We start from the raw sequence: 20,926 nt of genomic DNA on the forward strand, positions 1-20,926 counted from the left end.
TACACGTTTAAAGAAAAACGCCCTTTGTTAATTTTTCTTCAAAAAAAAAAACTGAATTTCGGTTTCGTCAAGTGGTTGCTTGCGTTCGTTTTATTAATTCAACATGTCTCCGAATTATTTCCAATTAAATTACGTGTGTCTGATTTGAGTTGACCCCAACGTAGCCTTTCTTTTATTACAATTGAGGAAATCCTGAGTGAAGTCTGGCTGCCTCGCATTACAGAGTAAAAAAATGGTTTCCAACCGGTACGGCTTGTACCAAATTGTTACGAAACTCAGGATTTCCTCGTTACTGGTGTACTTCTGCATGGTTTGAACCAGACTGTGAAATACCTGAGCCAATAGCTCATAGTTCACCTTCTTCTCCACGTATTTCCGGTCAATATTGCCATTATGGGGGATAGCAACATCAATTATATACACGGAGCGTACGTCATGCTTGTATTGTAGAGTATGGCGATCAGTAAGAACTTGCCGGTCCTGATAAATGCTGTAAGCAGAACTATCAAGTACTGCTTATGGCTCATATCGGTAAACCAGACAAGTTCCCGTAATCAGCCCATGCTTGTATGCAAGCTTTTAATGGATAACCTTACATACAGCATGATGCCTGGTGATGTATTGCACCGGTGCCACAACAGTACATCCAGAAATGAGATGGTCCAACGTCTCTAACGCCGAACCACACATTCTGCACTGGTCGTTCTCCACCCGTTCTTTCATGATGAGCTTTTTATAAGCTCAGATGGCGACCACGCCGTCCTGAATTTCACACATGAACCCCGCCGTCTCAGTAATGAGCTCCCCAGCACACAGCCATCTGTTCGATAAATGGCTGCCAAAGACAATTCACGTGTTTACCGTGCATTGCCTTCGACTTCCATTCATCGATCCGCTCTTGGTCCGACTTCGCCCCACTCAGAGGATTGAAAGATCGATCCTTCAAGTTAAGTGGAGTCAGTCCACAGTCTGCCTTACAGATAGCCGCATGCAAGGAACTCGCCTGCTCTTTTCAGGGGATGGGCTTTGAGGTATTAGCACCCTCATGTGATGTACGCACTGATAAGGTGGTATGCCACCCTTCCATGACTGTCGCTAAAAACTTTATTAGTTTCGGATCAATGCGATACAGATGTAGGATATCGATTAGCCAGGTATGCGGAACGCTATCAAAAGCCTTGGCATAATAGATATAGCAGCTAAATATGTTTCTTTGGCCTCTAGTTGCTTGTCCTACAACTACCGAGTTGATAATGAGTTGCTCTTTGCCACCCCTTGACCCAAATCGGCAGCCCTTCTCGTCCTCGGACAGAATGTTGTTGGTCTCGAGGTGCGCATTCATCCTTCCACTAATTATGAACGTGATGAATTTGCAGAGGGTTGGTAAGCAAGTAATCGGTCTTGTGTCTGCGGGGTCCTGCACAGTGTCATTCTTAGGGATAAGGTAGGTAATCCCCGCAGTGAGGAAAGGTGGAAATTCCTCCGGCCGACTCACGATCTCATTTATACTGCGTGTCAACCGACTGTGTACGCTGGCAAATTTCTTATACCAGAAATTGTGCACCCGATCCAGACCTGGGCCTCTCCAGTTCTTCGAGCTGTTTATGGTTCGTCGAACTTCCTCTTCGGTAACTTCCGCAAAATTCATGCCAGGTGTATTGGCATGGCGGGTGCCCTCGGCGGTGATCTACTCAGCATGCTCAGCATGCTGGGCGGGTAACCCCCACAGTCCACCCCAATACTCTTTCGATTCCGTCACCGAAAACTGTACTGTCTGGACGCTCTGTTGGGATTCGTTGAGAGATCTGAAAAAGCTCCGCTGGTTCCTCGCATATGTTGCATTCGGGACACGTCTGGAATAACTTCCGCCATACCGTCGTGACCGACTGCATATGAGAGAAAATTTCTGTTTTAGTGTGCCCAGAATTTTAACTACGGGTGTCTTACTGGGGATGGCATAGTCTCCTCTCCACTTTACTTCTCATCCGTCTGCTGGCATTGCCAATGCAGTGTTTCAGACGAATTTTCCATGGTGGATCTCTTCGGCTACTCAAACCAATAACACGAAAGCGAATCTTCTGACCGTGCAATCTGACAGCTGCAACTGCACCACAATACACAAGTGATTATAATTGCACAGTCACGTGCGCGAATTGCGGGAAACACTAGACGAATCTCTGGTGCGACAAGGGGCGGTAAGATGTTGTAGCCGCCCCCGCCGTTATTTCGTAGTTGGAGCGGATGATAAAGAGGTTCATTTCTTCAGTCCAATTCAGGCGGAGCTGTGCTCCTGCTCGTCGTGGCGCCTAGACGTCGAACCGCCCCACGACTAGCGGTTTCGACGCGGTGCTGTCCATTACGAGAGCCCGACCCAGTCACCAAGTCAGACGACTCCCGCCGGTTATCCGTACCGGACCTTAAATTCTTTCTTCTTCTCATAGCTGGATTTGCATTTTATACCTAACTGCCAGATGTGGGGATAGCTCCCTCAGTGAGTAATCTGCAAGACTGCAAAGTTCCTGCACTTTCCTCATTTACCCCATGAGAGGCTGCAGTGGTGTACAGCCATTCAGACTGAAGCTATCCATCCCTCCTCTTTTCACAACCGGAATTGGAACCGGCAACGGCGGAGTTCTTATAATTTCAGCTATGATCATTTTATGCAAAAGCAGTTGAATTCATATCAAAATTAATAATAATCGTTGGCGCGACAAACCAAATGGATCCGGGCCTTGAACTATGTTAGAGCACTTCATTTGATACCGTAACGGTATAACTACAGGACAACCTTATACGATAGAAGGTAACGTAGCACTGCACTCGTCTCGTGATTCTTACCCTGATTAGACTCAGGTACTCATCCACAGTTGAGTCACCGTGAAAATCACTCTACCAGCAGTGGAATTTCCACCACGCCCTTTCGCTACGACGGCCAAGCGGTCTAACCACTAAGTGATCCGGACACTTATGAATAGAACAAGTCAAATTTATATAGACAAGTACAGATAAGTGCAAATAAATGATCAAAGCCAAGACAACTTTAATTTGTTCTCACTGTCCAGAGGATTTGTATTATTTCTTGTGTTAGTGGAATAACTATCCAAGCCTTTTTAACGCGAAAGGATGGAGTGATCAAGCGTCAAAGGTTTCAAACAGCGCTCCGTCGAGCTTTTTTGATCAATTAATAAGCTGAATAAGCTGAATGCATTTCCAGAAGTCGACCGAACGTTACGACATTTATATGACCATTAGTAGTAGTTGAACGGGTTACATGAGTCTTTTTGAAGGAGATGGTCTCCAAAATACTTACATGGCCTACATGCTACAAGGGTGGCTCAAAGTGAGACGTGAAAGTGCTATGGCAAAGTGCTCACTAGCTCATATTCGGGTCGGTCAGCCTCGAGCTGATGGAAAATTCGAGCTTCAATGGCTGATACCACGGATCGCTAAAAAAAAATTTGCTATGGTGAATTAATGTCCTCTGCAAATCGAAACTACGGACAATTCTGAAGGGATATCTCTACGGAAGAAAGCAGTAAATGAAAAACGACCTGTAGCACTGCCAGTCCTAAAATTTAGAAGAGAGAAAGTAGCAGCAACTTTACTACAGCTACTACGACTGGGCAGAAGAGGAAGCAATCGGAAAAACTGAGAGTGGGTCCTTTGGCACATGCTTTGCTGAACTTAGCAGTTTCATCACTTTCGGAACTATGTATGCTGAGAATATCACATTAGGCGAAAACAAAGTGCGGAAACTACATACGGACATTATATTGAAAAGCGAAGACAGGCCAAGATTATTAGAGGCAATTTTCCAATTTGGATCGATTTCTGGGTTCAAACAGATTGAAGATCGACAGGAAGTTCCCCAAGCCTAAACCAGACAAGTGGAATGTGCGACGCCACAGTTAAGGTGATAACGGTGACACATTGCGGGACATACCGAGCACCATTTATTTAGACGCATGATGTCACTTGAAAACTTGATGAGATCCTTGGTCTCCGAGCTGTCAGAAAAGGTTTGATCGGGAAGCTACTTATTTCAAATATTTTGTTTGAAGATTGAGAGGTCTTAACTTACTCCCTCTTTTTCGGCCCACGGACCTCTCGTTTAGGGCTTAGCAGCCAAACTTAAAAAAAAAGTAAACGAAGAGGGCTTTACACCTCACGGCCTCACCTCTGCCCTAGGAGCAGCGTGACCGAAGCGGCTCACCTACTATTTTTTAAATTTGGGTGCTCAGTCTAGGCATGGCTTAGTGAGGAATTTACCGAACCTGGTTCGGTGGGAGATTCACCGGCCTAATATCCCTGGTAGCTGTATTCCCATTTATTGCGTTGGCACTCTAGGCAGAAGTATTTTTTGGCGGAGTGTGCCTAACGTGCTTCCCACTAAACTTCTTTATAAGACGATACGGGTGAACATTGTATATAAGCACCGAATTAGTTACTGGACGCCTCATAAATTTTATGTTCTACGAATTGATAAGACAGACAATGTGGGCACCTAGATCGCAAAAGTAGGCAGCAATGGCAAAACAAGAAGCTTGGCCGATTCAGCCTGAACCTTTTCTTGCATAAGGAAATCAATTGGAGTCAATATTGTCTCAGTAAATTGCGGGGCAAACGGAGTATTAAATGAGATCGGATTATCACTCAGCTTGGGACGATAAGTTGCTTAAGGTAAGTATCGCCACCCCTCTCTGCGCTATGTTCAATTACTGCTTTTAGCATGGCACCTTTTATAATATTTAGACTTTGGCACGGATTTCTTCGCAGTCGTATTTTCGTATAGACATTTCAAGGTACTAGGATTCCTCAGCAACCAACACAAGTCGTATGGAATGTCGTGAAGGAAATTACTCAGAAGAAAACCCTGAAAATATATAAATCAAAGAAACATAATACAGAGAATAAAGAAAAGGGGGTCTAAAAGCCAAAATGGATAGTTCAGAAATTCACTTCTATTTATTGATAATTCGGAAACTAGATGAAGATGAGTTGTTGTGGACTACCCCCACTTTCTTCGCGATTTGTAATGTTGAGTGATGGTTAACAGTCCATTCCCAACTAGTAGTATTTCTACTAGCGTTAAGCTACCGTACATTGAGAACCGGCTTTAGCCCCCAAAGTTTCATACATAAATTAACAACACACCCACCGTCGAATTGTGAGGAAGGAGTCAGTAATATAGCTCGGATTGTCATCGTTTGGAAGCTTGGCACACAAGAATGATGATTGTTAACCTTTGCAATTCCTCGTCCGATGAGATAAGGTATGCTAGCCTCGAAACAAAGTGCTGTTTTGGTGGTGAGGCCATCTTTAATGTGACCAGATGAAGTACATTATACAGGATTGGGTACAGTCTTTTGCTAGCCTTTTAGCCTTTTATATGATTTTTAAGGTTTTATGTGAAAGGGATTAAATTACGGGGCGGTTTGTTTTCTTCGGTACGTCATGTCTGTAGACGCTTTTTCCTGGTTTCATCTTGCTGCTTTGCTCTGGATAGATCCGATCTGGGCATCAGATTTCTAGGTTCCTTGTTCCTGGACAACGGAGCAATACATGCTCTGGCTTCTCTGAGACTCCATCGCACTTTGGACAACGTTGATCTAAACCTGTGCATGCCTTGCTAATATTCTTCATGCTCCTTGAGAAACCGGATAAGATTATAGTTTATGTGATCGCATCATCTCTCCAACTAGCAACTGATGGCAGGGATTAGCCCGTGTTTTCACCAGCCCTTTCCCGAGCGTTCCTAGCGCCCATGCTATCTATGCACAGATCTCTTCCTTGGGGCGTTCTTCGTCTGACTGCGCATTGTATATGTTCATCATGCCAAGATGTCAATGGGTACCACTCCAAAGATGACGAACGCTGCGGCATATAAGAGAGCTCTGAAGACAGTGCACATCCTTTTTAAAGGTTTCGTGTAAAACAAAAGCTTGTTAAAATCGGTTTACTGTTTGTGTGTGTGCCTGCCCGTTTGTCCGTCTGTCTGTCTGTCTGTCCGTCACACGCATTTTTCTCAGAGATGGTTGCAGCGATTGACACCAAATTTGATGGAAAGGTGAAAACTGTGAATGCTCATGTATCCAATGAGTTACATAATTCTACATTGATGTAATACATACAAAAGGGGGATGTAAAATTGTTTTTCATCAAATATAGTCATGTTGGGTATCAACTGAAAGGGTTCGATTAGTACATTCCGAACCTCGTAACAGTTTTGACATTTGTTGGAAAGGTGGGGAGTACAGGGGGTCGAAAGTAATCATTTCAGACCCGTACTCAAAAACCACCCAACCGAAAAAAGTTTGGTTGAAATCACACTATTAATCCCAATGTTATAATTGGTCAAAATGGTTACGTGGTAGGTACTAATGGAGCAAATGCATACTTAAATGTCTTTATAAAAGAAATACATTAAACCTTTCATACCTGAAGTGTCCAGCTTCCGGTTTCTCGACTTGTCGTAGGCTGCACTCAGTTATGTGAGCACTAACTGAAATCTACAATGCTACGATTTATTAAAATCGGTTTACCGTCTGTCTGTCTGTCTGTCTGTCCGTCACACGCATTTTTCTCGGAGACGGTTATAGCGATTGACACCAAATTTGGTGGAAAGGTGCGAACTATGAACGCTCACACATACAGTGAGTTACATCCTTTTACGTTGAATTTAAGGGGGGTCCCCATACATGCAAAAGGGGGGTGTACAATTTTTTTTCATCAAATATAGTCATGTGGGGGGTGTTTAAGGGGGCCATTCTCAGAAACTACCAAAACGGAAAATTCTGAAAAAAAATCAGGGGGCTGCCAGTATATGGTGCCTTGGCTCCGAAATACCTTTCATACCGATATCTGTTCAATGAAAGTTAATAATAGTATATTACTATAATTTTTTGTAATTGGCTGGAAACCCTCCTTAAGTTCATCCTAGCGGCACGAAATTCTGCAGTGATATAGGCTATAATGTAGAGCATGATCATACCAACTTTGATGGAAATCGCACTATTATTAACAAATTGATAATACGTCGAAATTGTTGCTTCTTTGAAAATTGAAGACGATCAATATCAATATCACCCGAAAGTGGACATATGCATATATTACGTGCTACGTACTAAGAAATACAGAAAACCTTTCGTACCTGAAGCGTCCAGCTTCCGGTTTCCCGACTTGTTCTCAAATTGGCGCGGCATAGAACAAGATGAAGCTCAACATCCTGGCTATAAGCAAGAATAAGTATACATCACGAATTATCCTTACCAAAGTCAAATTTGCATTGGATACTTGGTCGCAAACATGCTGCAAGTGTTGCTTATAACGTAGCTTCGTAGCTATAAACACTCGCAAGAATTGGATGGTCAGCTAAGAAGTCACTAAATGATTTTCAATTTGAATGCCATCATAATTTCTTTCACAGGCTTGGTGATTGGGACTTCTGCGATCTTTCCCTCCACAAATGTAAGGCCAGAACTCTCTAGACAAGTTGCAGATGATCTGCACAGATGAACGGCCTCTGAATCGTTCCATCGCGATTTTATAGGCACTTCCCCACGAGTTCATATTAAAACATTCCCTCTTGCTTCGTTCGGTGGTCAGGTTGTGAGGGTGAGGTTTTGCGGGCTTCTTTATGGGTGTACTTTCCCCTTGATCGATTCTAACTACCGCCCTCTGAGTCATTTTTCTGGCTAGGTGGCCGGCTGATAGAAGGTTGGAAAGTTTACTATTTCGGCAGTAGTTGGAAAATCTACTGAGGAATGAATTCTCCTCGGCGTGGACATGCCGTATGTTTTGGTAATGCATGGTGGTGGTGACATGGGCAACTCTTTTTGTGGAGCGACTTGCTTTATTAGGTTGGTCTAGCCACATCTTTATGAAGGTTGGCTCATACAATGCTTTTGCGGAGCAGCTTGACATCTTTCTCGGTTTCACACATGCTGGTTCTCTGCCCCGTAGCCGCCCCACATTTTAAAGAAGATTACCTAGTGATCGCGATGGGTGTAGTTTTTGTTGATGCACCAGTGAAACGGTGGTAAAGGTCAAGTCGATGGTCGACTCCAGGCTCCTCTTTTCGCAATTGTTTATATCACTTTCGTTGACCAGAACTATATCTAACTGCGGAAAAGCCTCTAATAAACTTCATCCTCTTGCATTTGTTTCTCTACTACCGACCTGAAGCACCGACAATCATCTTGGATTTCATTTCTTTGCGTCGAGAACAAGCTTGTCACGTCTCTCCTCGAATTCACACAGTGTCAGACTTGATGAGGCATGGTAGTGGTGCACATACACACCACTTATTTTCGGCCACATAAAAACACTGGCTGCCTCACTCACTCTCGCAATGGTTTATTCGAATAAACCTGATTTTCTCACTACAAACAGCGCTTTCCTGAATTTTGGTCATTTACTAATTCCAGCATTATGTCGGTTATCCCGTCCCTCCTTTCCATTACTCCATAAACATTTGGGGTTGCCTGTTGCATTCCCTGGCAATAAGGTATTTTCTTCCACTCCTTCTATCCCGATCGGATCGATCAACGCCGCTAGTGCATGCCTTCGCACAGTGCCTAAACATGAGACATTTAAATAATAATAATAATAATAATCGTTGGCACAACAATCCTATTGGATCAGGACCTTGAAGTGTGTTAGAGCATTTCATTCAAGATCGTAACGGTACACTACAGTAGACTGTAGGAGACAATGTGGTCAGCATTGCGCTCGCCCGAGATTATTACCCTAATTTGACTCAGGTACTCATTCACAGCTGAGTCGACTGGTATCCGACGTCAAATCACGATACAAATTCCACTGCCACCAACGAGATTTGAACCGCGACCTTCCGTTCGACAGCCTTGTGCTCTAACCACTCAGCTATCCGGACACATGAGACATTTAAAGCACATCTTTAATGAGATCTGTTCTCTGAAGCGGCAGACTACTCATCAAATCTGAACGCTTCAAGCTGCCCACGTTTTTTGCGCTGCCTATGCTGCTAATTGTATTTCATAAACTCACAATGACTCCTCCTCAAGTTCTTTCAACTTGGCAATGGAAATTTCTCTTTTCGATGTCACTTAATCGAGATTCTCCTGTTTCTTAATCGTTTTTGGAGAAGCCTTTTCAGGTTGTAATCAAAGGACTTAGCTAGGAATACTCTGAGCTGGATAGCTAGGTTAAATTGGTATGTTGGGGTATCAAAGAGTTCTATTTTTTCTACATATCATGTAGTGGCGGCAATGTTATATAATCGGATTTAATGCTGTGATTTCATCTGATTTGTGATTGAGGTTTCAGACGTTCCCCAATGTCGGAGTAGAAATTGTTTCCGTAAATCCCCTATGAGGGCTGCATTGAACCTATTATGCCAAGAGTAATGGTGGATAATGACCAGACGAAGAAGTAATTTTAGTGAATTTAGTGGCACATATTCATGAAAAATGTTGATTTGGGGTATCAGGAAGTGGCAGCATTTACCATTTGCTAATTAGTGCACTTAAAAGCCCATAAATAAAACCGTTTAACATCATTGAGTCCGTCACTTCCAATATTCAGGTTGCTCAGGCATCCAGTTGAATTATATAGTCAACAAATGAAATAAACACGATTCAACCAACTAGAAACGTTGAAGTCGGATAAAGCTAAGTATCTTTAACTTTTCCAACTCAAACTAATTGGCAAAAAATGGATGCATTCAAGTGAAAACGGCTTGCAATGAACAATAGTAATCAATGAAAAATGCAGCTTTGAAGTGTTGAAAGTGATTCGCCTTGATGAAATGAAATATATGCCCTCATTGTTATGAACTTTAACGCAAACGACAAGAGTGTCGTTTATATGCCATAACAGGAACGCAGTGACCTTTTCAGTAGCCATTCAGGTGACTTTTGAACTGCAATTAACACTCCATGACGCTACAAGAATAAAGATTTCACTGACGTTCCAAGCATGCAAAAAGTTCCATGTTCGTCTGGAACTTGTTATCTAGCCGAGATGTGCAACAAAGTATGCAAAGAGAGGAATCTCTGGCAAGAATACAAATGTGTTTATGTGGGATTGCTAATGACTTTCCGAAATAGTATTTATAGTAGGGAGATGTGGGCATAAATTAATTTGCCTTGTAGATCTTCTGTTCCAGGCTAACATTAAGTTTGCATGAAAATATGCAAGGATTCCCTGTCTTGTCCTCTTGTATTCTGTCTTTCTGCAGAAGACTGGGGAATTGCAACGGTTCCAGCAAATTTTCTGATATTGCTGCTACTTAGTGAACTGTAAGTCATTGAGGAAGTCAACTGAATGTTAAACGATCAACAAAGCTGCCACATGCCGAACTGAAGATGAACTTCACGTGATTTTCTTTACTGAAGTCGGTCTAATGCATATAAAGGTTTCGTTGCAAAACCACATACAACCGAAACGTGCCTCTCATAGAAATGTTTACTTGAGATTAAAGTAGTACCATTTCTTGTTGTACTGAAAATTCAGTTGTGGTACATATGTATGTTGAATGCAATTTTCAGATTCACGTATTCAATGATTCAATGCTAAGTCTATGACTATTTTGATAAATTACTTAAAATTTTACAAAAATAATGAAAATGTGGTTCACAGCTGGATGAAGTGGCGTTCCACAACCGATGTTCTTTGTGATCGGCGTATCAACGAACGTCTCAAATCTAAAATTTACCGCAATATCGGCCGTCCTGCTGCTCTCTATAATTCTGAGTGTTGGCCGACTACAAAAGACAATGAACGGCGTCTTGCTTTAAAGTAGAAGAAGATGTTGCGTTGGCATAATGGCGTGACACGTTTTGACCACATCCGAAATGAGGATATTCGCGATCGTTATGGGGTTGCACCGATGGTGGAAAAATTGCAAGTGAGGCGTTTTCAATGGTATGGTCACGCAATTCCGGCTAACGAGAATTCACTTGCCAAGATTGGTCTGAATATCGAAGTCGATGGTAAACGACCAAAAGGCCGGCCGAAACAAACGTGGCTTGATATGCTGAATGGGGATTTAAAAGCCTCGAGATTGCATCTAGATAAGACATGTGATAGAGCCGACCCCGCTTGTGAATGGCACAAAGGTTGAAGAAAAAGAAAAAGATTTAATCGTAGATAAGTAGATTATGCCCTTTCTGTGTTCAGTACAAACTTATTGTGGATGACTCGTTCAATATCGCTTAATAGGCATATAGGGCTTTAAGACGAATTTTTCCGGGGAAAATCTCTTCTCGGTCGGTTCCTGCAACGTTGGCTGTGTTTTCTGGCAAACCTTGCGGACTTTTTTTTATTTCGGCATTCCGCCAGAAGTTGAGCATTCGCTTCTTGAGTGCAATAGCAGTTCTTCGTATATTTGCTTATCGAGTTTCTCGGAGTTGATATATTTTCCATTTGCCTTAAGCACGATCTGAAAGATGATAGCCTAATGGTCTCTGTGCATATATTCCTTGGTCACTTGCCGTTGAAGATTCTTAGATTGTGTCGTTAAATGTAAGTTCTTTCACCAATCTCATATCCCAGGCGTGCGGCCCTGAGCTGCCTGGAACTGCTTCAAATTCAGTTGTAGGAATTTTATTTACGAACAGCTGAAATCGCCGACGTTGTTCTCCTATGTTTCTTTGCATAGCAGGCATCTAGGATTGAAATTGCACTATTTTGGAATATGCCCTTCTTCTTCGCAGCTTCACTTCAACAGTTTCTCGAAATGTGTTCAAATTCCAGCCTTTTGAAACACCACTTTGGGGATATCTGTTCTCGTAGTCGACAGCTGACATAACCAAAGTAAATTTTGCTGACAGCAATAGTTTTTTCGCTATGTCCTTGCACTCAACAACCATTGACCTGCCTCACCTTTGCCTCCGCTGCTATGCCCTTGCGGTGACTCGATCATCTTTTGTAGACTGTGGGCCTTACCCCCTACAGGCTTAAGATCAAGGAGCAAATCGCCTTTCTGCGTGCGTCTTATTCAGTTAAGATGTTCACCCAAGTCCAGGAGGGAACTATCTGTCTTAACCTTCCGCAAGATTTGCGTATATATCAGTTTGCTTTTTGTTGTTATAATCAGCGCATCTGGCATTGATGCTTTTACGGTCCTCCTTTTTTATCTACTTTAGTCCAAGTAGAGTCATTGATGCGTTTCTTCGGATGCTTCGGCAGACTTTCAGTAGGTGAGTTTGCTAATTGCATCGGTTCTGTTTTACCCATCTTACGCTTTACAGTTCGCTCTGGCGATTCTCTATTAGTGTTCCTGTACCATTTGCGGGACTCTGAGTTATCCCCTCTAATCCAAGTTCCTACCATATGTATTGGTTTGAGTGATTTTACACTTTCGCTTTCCTTTTCTTTGAGCAGTGTAGCCCGTTTTCGTGCGTCAAAATACGTTGATCTTATAGAATGTACTTGGCTTTTTCTTTCACCGTACAAGCTATGTTGGGGACCTACAAACTCTATCAGGTTCGTGATCATCACCCCTACCTTTGTATGTCTGTCTGTCACATGCGCTTTTCTCGGGAACCGTTGCGTGTATTGACACGACATTTCGTAAAGAAGTTGGAACTGCGCACCACCGGTGAATTACATTGCCATAGGTTGAAAGTAGGGGGGCACATTCTCATATAATCAAAAGAGGGGTGGACACCTTTTTTTAAAGAAGCTTGCTATGTGGGGTATCAAATGAATGGTATCGATTAATACTTTTCCAAGCAGGTATAAGTGTCGAAATTGGGACGGGGGAAGGGGTCCAAAAGGGGTAAATTATTTCAAGCGCTGGTTTTTATTTTATCAACCGAAAAAATTGAAAAGTGGTAACTCATGCACACGGTATCTAGACCTCGAAATACTCTCCTTAAGATATCTGCATAAATAAAGTTAATAATATTACAGTATTATATTTTGAAAATGTAAATTCGTTGAAGAAGATTGAAAGCGTATGCTGGAAATTTTTTTGAAAATCCAGCTATTATTACCAAAGTTGTTGTGGGCGAAATTACTACTCCTTACTACTCTCTACGAGATAAAATGCCAGTGCCACAACGAAATGATTATCGGATCTATTCAACGTGTATACTCTACTAGTTATAATAATAATAATCGTTGGCGCAACAATCCATATTGGATCATGGTCTTGAAAGTGTGTTAGAGTACTTCATTCAAGACCGTAACGGTACACTACAGAATTGCAGTACCCTGTAGGGGGCAATGTGGTCAGCATTGTGCTCGCCGGAGATTATTACCCTGATTTGACTCAGATACTCATTCACAGCTGAGTCGACTGGTATCGGACGTTAAGTCACGATACAAATCCACTGCCATCAGTGAGATTTGAACCGCGACCTTCCGTACGACAGCCTTGTGCTTTAACCACTCAGCTATCCGGACACCAGTTATACGTACATAAATGGGACCATTGAATACCTACAACAACTTTCTTATCTGAAGCACCGAGGTTCCAATTTATGACTTACTTGCATTTGTTTTCCTTAACCTTCTGAACAGTCTAATGGGGAATGTGCTGGTCATGTACTGATCCAGCCACACCTCTATAAATGTTCATCGTTCATCACTTTCGCTGAAAAGGCTGATGCTTTCTCGATTTTTGGGTATATGTTTCCACCGATCTGTTTGTTAGCTTTGAGACGGTGGATATAGTATTCGTTGGTTTTCCGCGAAATAGACAACAACTAATTAATTTTCCTGAATGTATGAACTCAACACTCTTTTGCAAGGTGAGAAACAAAGCCTTATAAAAACCGATTCAATGTCAGTCTGCCTGTCTTTCACACGCGCTTAACTCGAAAATGACTCAACCTACTAAAACGAAATTTGGTGAGAAGGTTTGGTCTGGAATCCCTTTATATGTAGGAAATTGTATCATTTTGTGTTGAGTTTCAAGGGGTGTTCCTCATAGATGCGAAACGGGGGTGTTAGTTTTTTCACAGAATATGGTCATGTGGGTATCAACAAAAAGGGCTCGATAATTGCTTTTCGAAACTGATTTCTGATATTGGGAGAAACATGAGGAATTGAAGGCTTAAAATGTGTGCCCCGAAAAGTGAAACGGGTCTCATTCTCAGAACCTATCCAACCGAAAAATCTGAAAAAATCACAATGATGCATCTATATGAAATTAGGCCTCGGATATCTGAACAAATATAGTATATCAGCATGGTTTAGAAATTTACCAGAAAAACCCTTTTAAGTTCATCCTAGAAGTACAAGTACTTTTATACCCGAGGCGCCCAGCTTCCGGTATCCTAGCTTTTTTGATATAATAGCGAACTGTTGGAAGGCAAAAAGCAATGCCCCCTTGTAGCTAAACTTCCTGGCAGTGGCTTCTGGTCTGCCTTTTCGCATCTCACACCAATTTCCTGAGCAGGTTATCCAACTAAGTCTATTTAAGACTTAGAGGAGCATAGCAACTATAGACAACCTATTACCGGCCGCTTTATATATCCTTGTATAGTGTGGTATCCGCACACCAATAGCACCGCTGAACCTATCGAATCGATTACACACGTATTATAGGCAAACGTTTTCGAGTTTATTATGGCAATTCGTACCTTGAATCTAAGGTTAGTCTATGAAAGCAGGTTCTGACCAGCTCAACTGTAGTTCCAGTTTCCTACTACTATGCACCCCAAAATGATCGGAAAAATCAATAGGTCTTGCGCATACCGTCACACGATCCCCGTAGATACACAGATTCCCATTCAGAGCAGAATCGAATGGTGCTGAGGTTCAGTCACGATATAAATCTCTCTGTCACCAGTAAGATTTGAAACTTTCACTGGACAGTCATCCGGAATGAAAAGTTATAGTGGGTAAAAATTGTCTGCGTGGCGTAAATTTACATAGATATCATATGTATTATACTTAGAATCTCTGTTGAAAGGGGTAGTCTGCCTTACTAAATATATATTTACCATGACCCATAAAAAGATCACAACACCTTTCTTATCTGAAACACTGAGTTTCAATTTTCCGACATATCTACACTTTTTCGTGAAGCTATCTGCCAAACTTATAAATTTAGGTATGTTGACTTTAAGGAGTTATACATAGCTGTAAGAGGGATATTGGCATATGGAGTGTCAGATAAAAACCTACTGTGAATACTTTTGGCTGCAAGTCAACAGTAAAGGGGAAGAATTCGGAAAATGTTATTAAAAAAGGATTCATTCTTCGATTCCCACGTTGTTGGGTTAATATGTACATATCTTATTTGAAGAGACGCAGATTCCACGTGAAATGTAAAAGATATTTTCAGTTAACAATATAATATCAGCGCGGGAATTCCTCAAGGAGTATACCCGGTGCTATACCACATCTTAGCTAGGGGTTTGCTGTTATACCAGCCATCCACGGTCAGCCAGGCTAGTTAGTCATGCCTGAACAGTTCACAGTGCATCCGCCCGCCAATTATACTAAAAACACCATCCACGCAAGCCAGACGATACCATGTGTTCATCTGTGGCCGTAAAAGTCGTTGAGATGTCAATCAGAAATATTTTTGTATTTTAGAATTTATAAAAAATATTTACCAGCGATGAAGATACGCATAAAATTCTCACTTACTTCCTAAACATACATGAAATTCTCGCTCATTTCCTAAACAAACATGTCTGGCCGGTTTGCCGAATCATTTTTATTCGATCACTCTTCACACCGTATAAAGGAATATCTCGGATTCGTATGTATCGCAGGATTTCCGTTAGTGGACCAAAGGTATGATGTTTGATGCATCCATACAATGAGCATTCACGTAGAAAATGCTGCATTTCCTCGTTAAAGAAGGAAGACCATTTTGCACAATTCATATTCTGAACATATGACCAGATAGTGAATTATGGTCTGTCAGAATGCCCACAATATCTCCGCAAGTCTTTCAATAGGATAAAGTTCCTCAATAAGATAAACTTTCCAGTATGCATGTTAGGTTCTGATGGGAAAAGTTTGGTGTGTCTAGCAGTGTTAAAGTTCTGCTATCTGCCATTACAGGAAGTTTGTTTCCCGTTTATGTAGGCAGCCTTAACCAATACTACTGACACTGCAACTGCTGGTTCCCGTCCCGATGGAGGACGTTCAACCCTCTTTACCAAGGCATGTGAGATTCCATTTCCTTCTACACCACAGTGACTGTGTACCCAGATTAGTTCAGAGTTCAAACGGTTTCTACATTCCTCAACGATTTTGGAGGTGATCTCAGAACTTCTAAACTCTTGAAGTCACCCTGCCTATCGCTGCAGATTGCGATGTGTTTGCCTTGTTATGCTTTTACCCACCGATGTAGAAGACTGTACATCCTGGCAAACATTCTTCTGGGATTTTCAAGTTTTCCTTGAAGAATAACTCCAAGATGTTTCACTTATTCGGAGAGTAGAAGGGTTGTACCCCCCACTTCTGGGAGGCAAAGTCCATTCATTTTTCCCCCTTTTTGAGAATAATACCAGCGCGGTTTTATTTAGATTTACTGAAAGTCCATGCCTGAGGAACCGTCAATCAGATCAACGGCATATTATATATTTGTCCAAACCGTCACGAGATCCCCGTTCAGCAACTAGGGCAGCACCGTCATCAGCATAAGCTTTAGCGCGTGTTGGCAAATTTTGCAGTTCGAATAGTAGTGAATCGGTCAGCATACCCCATAGAAGTGGCGGTAGGACACCTGCTTAGGGGCAGCGTTGAGTTGCTTCTACTGCCAGGTAGCGATCGATTTCCATTTCAGTACACAGCCATCTCTGGGTTAGAACAGCGTAAATCCACTTAATTAAAGTATCATCAACACCATGCGCTTTGGCAGCATCTCAAAGTTTTTGGATAGGCTGTAGATAAACAGTTGTGTGTGTGTGTCCGGATAGCTGAGTGGTTAGAGCACAAGGCTGTCGTACGGAAGATCGCGATTCAAATCTCCCCGGTGATAGCGGAATTTGTATCGTGATTTGACGTCGGTACCAGTCGACTCAGCTGTGAATGAGTACCTGAGTCAGATCAGGGTAATAATCTCGGGCGAGCGCATTGCTGACCACATTGCCTCCTACAGTGTACTATTGTAGTGTACCGTTACGGTCTTGAATGAAGTGCTCTAACACACTTCAAGGCCTAGATCCAATATGGATTGTTGCGCCAACGATTATTATTATTTTCCGAGTTATCACCTTCTCGGCAGATGCCGGATTTTACCTAATACTAGCACTAAGTGCCAAGCATTTAGGCTCGGACGATCCTACCTACTTAAAAACTACAGGGGCATTGGTGGTGGTGGCCGGTGGTAGGTCAGTGGGAGAATCCGTCGAGTACTCCCCGCAACATCGAGCACGTATGCAGAATGGTGTACTTCTGCATGGTTTGAACCAGACTGTGTGAAAGTCCCAGGACATCAAGGGAAGCCGTGAGGGATTTAGGTACAATACCTGTAGCTGACAATATTATGGGAACTACAACCACCCGCTCGAGACGCCAAATTTCTTTGATTTCCCGAGTCAATGGCTCATAGTTCACCTTCTTCTCCACGTATTTCTGGTCAATGTTGCTATTATGGGGGATAGCAACGTCAATAATATACGCGGAGCGACCCGTCTTGTCAACTAACAGTACGTCATGCTTGTATTGTAGAGTATGGCGATCAGTCAGAACTTGCCGGTCCCAATACATGCTGTAAGCAGAACTATCAAGTACTGCTTGCAGCTCATATGGGTAAACCGGACATGTCCCCGTGATCAGCCCATGCTTGTATGCAAGGTTTTGGTGGATAACCTTACATACAGCATTATGCCTTGTGATGTATTGCACCGGTGCCATAACAGTACAGCCAGAAATGAGATGGTCCAACGTCTCTAACGCCGAACCACACATTCTGCACTGGTCGTTCTCCACCCGTTCTTTCATGATGAGCTTTTTTAAGCTCGTATGGCGACCACGCTGTCCTGAATTTCACACATGAACCCCGCCGTCTCAGTAATGAGCTCCCCAGCATACAGCCATCTATTCGATAAATGGCTGCCAAAGACAATTCACGTGTTTACCGTGCATTGCCTTCGACTTCCATTCATCGATCCGCTCCTGGTCCGACTTCACCCCACTCAAAGGATTGAAAGATCGATCCTTGAAGTTAAGTGGAGTCAGTCCACAGTCTGCCTTACAGACAGCCGCATGCAAGGGACTCGCCTGCTCTTCGCTGTAAAAATAAGCGCGCGACGAATCGACTTGGCGATGATGTTGTGCCGCCACGTCAACCACGCCCCTACCTCCGATGTCACGAGGAAGGCTCATCCGCTCCACGGCAGACTTTGGGTGATGCATTCGGAATTTGGACATAGTTGTCCGTATCCGTCGTTGGACGTTTTCCAGGTCGGTCTCCGTCCACGGCAATATTCCGAATGCATAAGTCAGTGAAGGGATAGCGAATACATTCAACGCGCTTATTTTATTCTTCCCCGAGAGGTGCGATTTCAGTACCAGCTTTACACGTCGCAGGAATTCGGACAGCAAAGCATCCTTCAGATCACCAACTCGAGCATGGGTTCCTTGCAGAATTCCTAGGTACTTGTAGAAGTCTGTCTCGGTCATAGCTTCGATGTGGAGGTCACCAATGCTATGTCCGGCATGCGGCTCGTGATGACCTTTGCGGGTGGCTTGGATTCGACACTTGTCTAATCCAAACTCCATCCGAATATCACGGCTGAACATGGCTTTATTCGCAACAGACTTCTAAGATGGTCGTCAGTGCCAGCATACAGCTTGATGTCATCTAAGTACATCAAGTGTGTCAGTTCGCATTTAGCACGTAGGCCATACTTTACTGCAAAACCATGCCCTCTAGTATCATTCAGTAGCCATGAAAGGGGGTTCAGTGCCATACGAAACCAAAGGGGACTCAACGAATCCCCCTGGAAGATGCCCCTCTGTATACGGATGGACTCTGGGGTGTTAGTACCCTCAGATGTACGCACCGATAAGGTGGTATGCCACCCTTCCATGACTGTCGCCAAAAACTTTATTAGTTTGGGATCAATGCGATACAAATGTAGGATGTCGGTTGGCAGGTATGTGGAACGCTATCAAAAGCCTTGGCATAATCGATATAGCAACTGAAGAGGTTTCTTTGGCCTCTAGTTGCTTGTCCTACAACAACCGAGTCGATAATGAGTTGCTCTTTGCAACCCCTTGACCCAACTCGGCAGCCCTTCTGCTCCTCGGACAGAATGTTGTTTGTCTCGAGGTGCGCATTGATCCTTCCACTAATAATGGACGTGATGAATTTGTAGAGGGTTGGTAAGCAAGTGATCGGTCTTGTGTCTGCGGGGTCCTGCACCGTGTCCTTCTTAGGGATAAGGTAGGTAATCCCCGCAGTGAGGAAGAGTGGAAATTCCTCCGGCCGACTCATGACCTCATTTATACTGCGTGCCAACCGACTGTGTACGCTGGTAAATTTCTTATACCAGAAATTCTGCACCCGATCCAGACCTGGGCCCCTCCAGTTCTTCGAGATGTTTATGGCTCGTCGAACTTCCTATTCGGTAACATCCGCAAAATTCATGCCAGGTGTATTGGCATGGCGGGTGCCTTCGGCGGTGATCAACTCAGCATGCTGGGCGGGTAACCACCAAAGTCCACCCCAATACGCTTCCGTTACCGCGCTCTGTTGGGATTCGTTGAGAGATCTGAAAAAGCTCCGCTGGTTCCTCGCGTATGTTGCATTCGGGACACGTCTGGAATAACTTTCGCCATACCGTCTTAACCGACTGCATATGACAGAAAGTTTCTGTTTTAGTGTGTCCAGAATTTCAACTACGGGTGTCTCACAGGGGATGGCATAGTTCCGGTAAACCCTCTGCACTTTATTTCTCACCCGTCGGCTGGCATTGCCAGTGCTGATCTGAATCAGTCTAGCAATGTCCTGCCTTAGTGAGTCCCGCCGACGTTCCAGACGAATTTTCCATGGTGGATCTCTTTTGTCACTCAAACCAATAACACGAAAGCGAATCTTCTGACCGTGCAAACTGATAGCCGCAACTGCAAAACAATACACAAGTGATTGTAGTTGCAGCAGCGACATATCAGCACACAGTCGAGATGCAATCTCATCATTGATTTGAGATAGAATTCCCGGAGTTGCTGGAGATGCATAGAGCCTGGGAATACCTGGTTTATGCAAAGGATCCATATCCGAGAATTCTATATACGCTCTTTGGAATTCGTCCCGAACCTCAGCGGAAACCTCAGCTGGACGGTGGAGAAGAGTGCTTCGGCGAGTACTGAAACTGTTACCTGCAGTGCGGCGTGGTGTTGTTGATGCTCCTGCCTCTGCCCCCATCGACTCTGGATCACCAGTTTCCAAGATGACCTCAAGTCGAACACGTTCCCTGATGGTGGCCGGAATTGTGTCGTTGCGGGCGGCGGGGTTGGGACCGGCTTCGGCGGAGTTATAATTATTATAGATAAACGGATTTTCAATGTCCAGGAACATACCTATGGCATACTCGCCCTTCCTGCGCCCCTCATGTATGGTTTTAGAGTCAGCAGTAGCAGACTGAAAGGATTTTCCACGCCAGTTAAGCATATTGGTTTTCATTTAGTGGGTGCGAACTTTGCGCCTTCCCAAGAATAGGATGTTCAAACAGTAACTCTCAAACCTTTTGTCAAGAACAATGTCTGAAGTTTTTTCGGGCTTGAATACCATCTTCCCTTCCCCCCTCCCCTCCCCCAAGATTTCGGAATGACTTAAATTGAAGCGTAAAAGTGGACATTTTGGTGCAAATCCTCCTTGCGAAACTCTTCGGTGCGACTCCCGAAGTCTCCGCAGAGTTATTACTTTCACCTGTTCGAAAATGTGGAGTATCTGAAATCTTTCAGCTGTATTGATATGGTACAGAACATTATGATTAACGGTCTCAGAGAGATTACGCTCGGTAGT

This window comes from Hermetia illucens, chromosome 2 (assembly GCF_905115235.1).
Source record: "Hermetia illucens chromosome 2, iHerIll2.2.curated.20191125, whole genome shotgun sequence".
NCBI classification, from domain to species: Eukaryota; Metazoa; Arthropoda; class Insecta; order Diptera; family Stratiomyidae; genus Hermetia; species Hermetia illucens.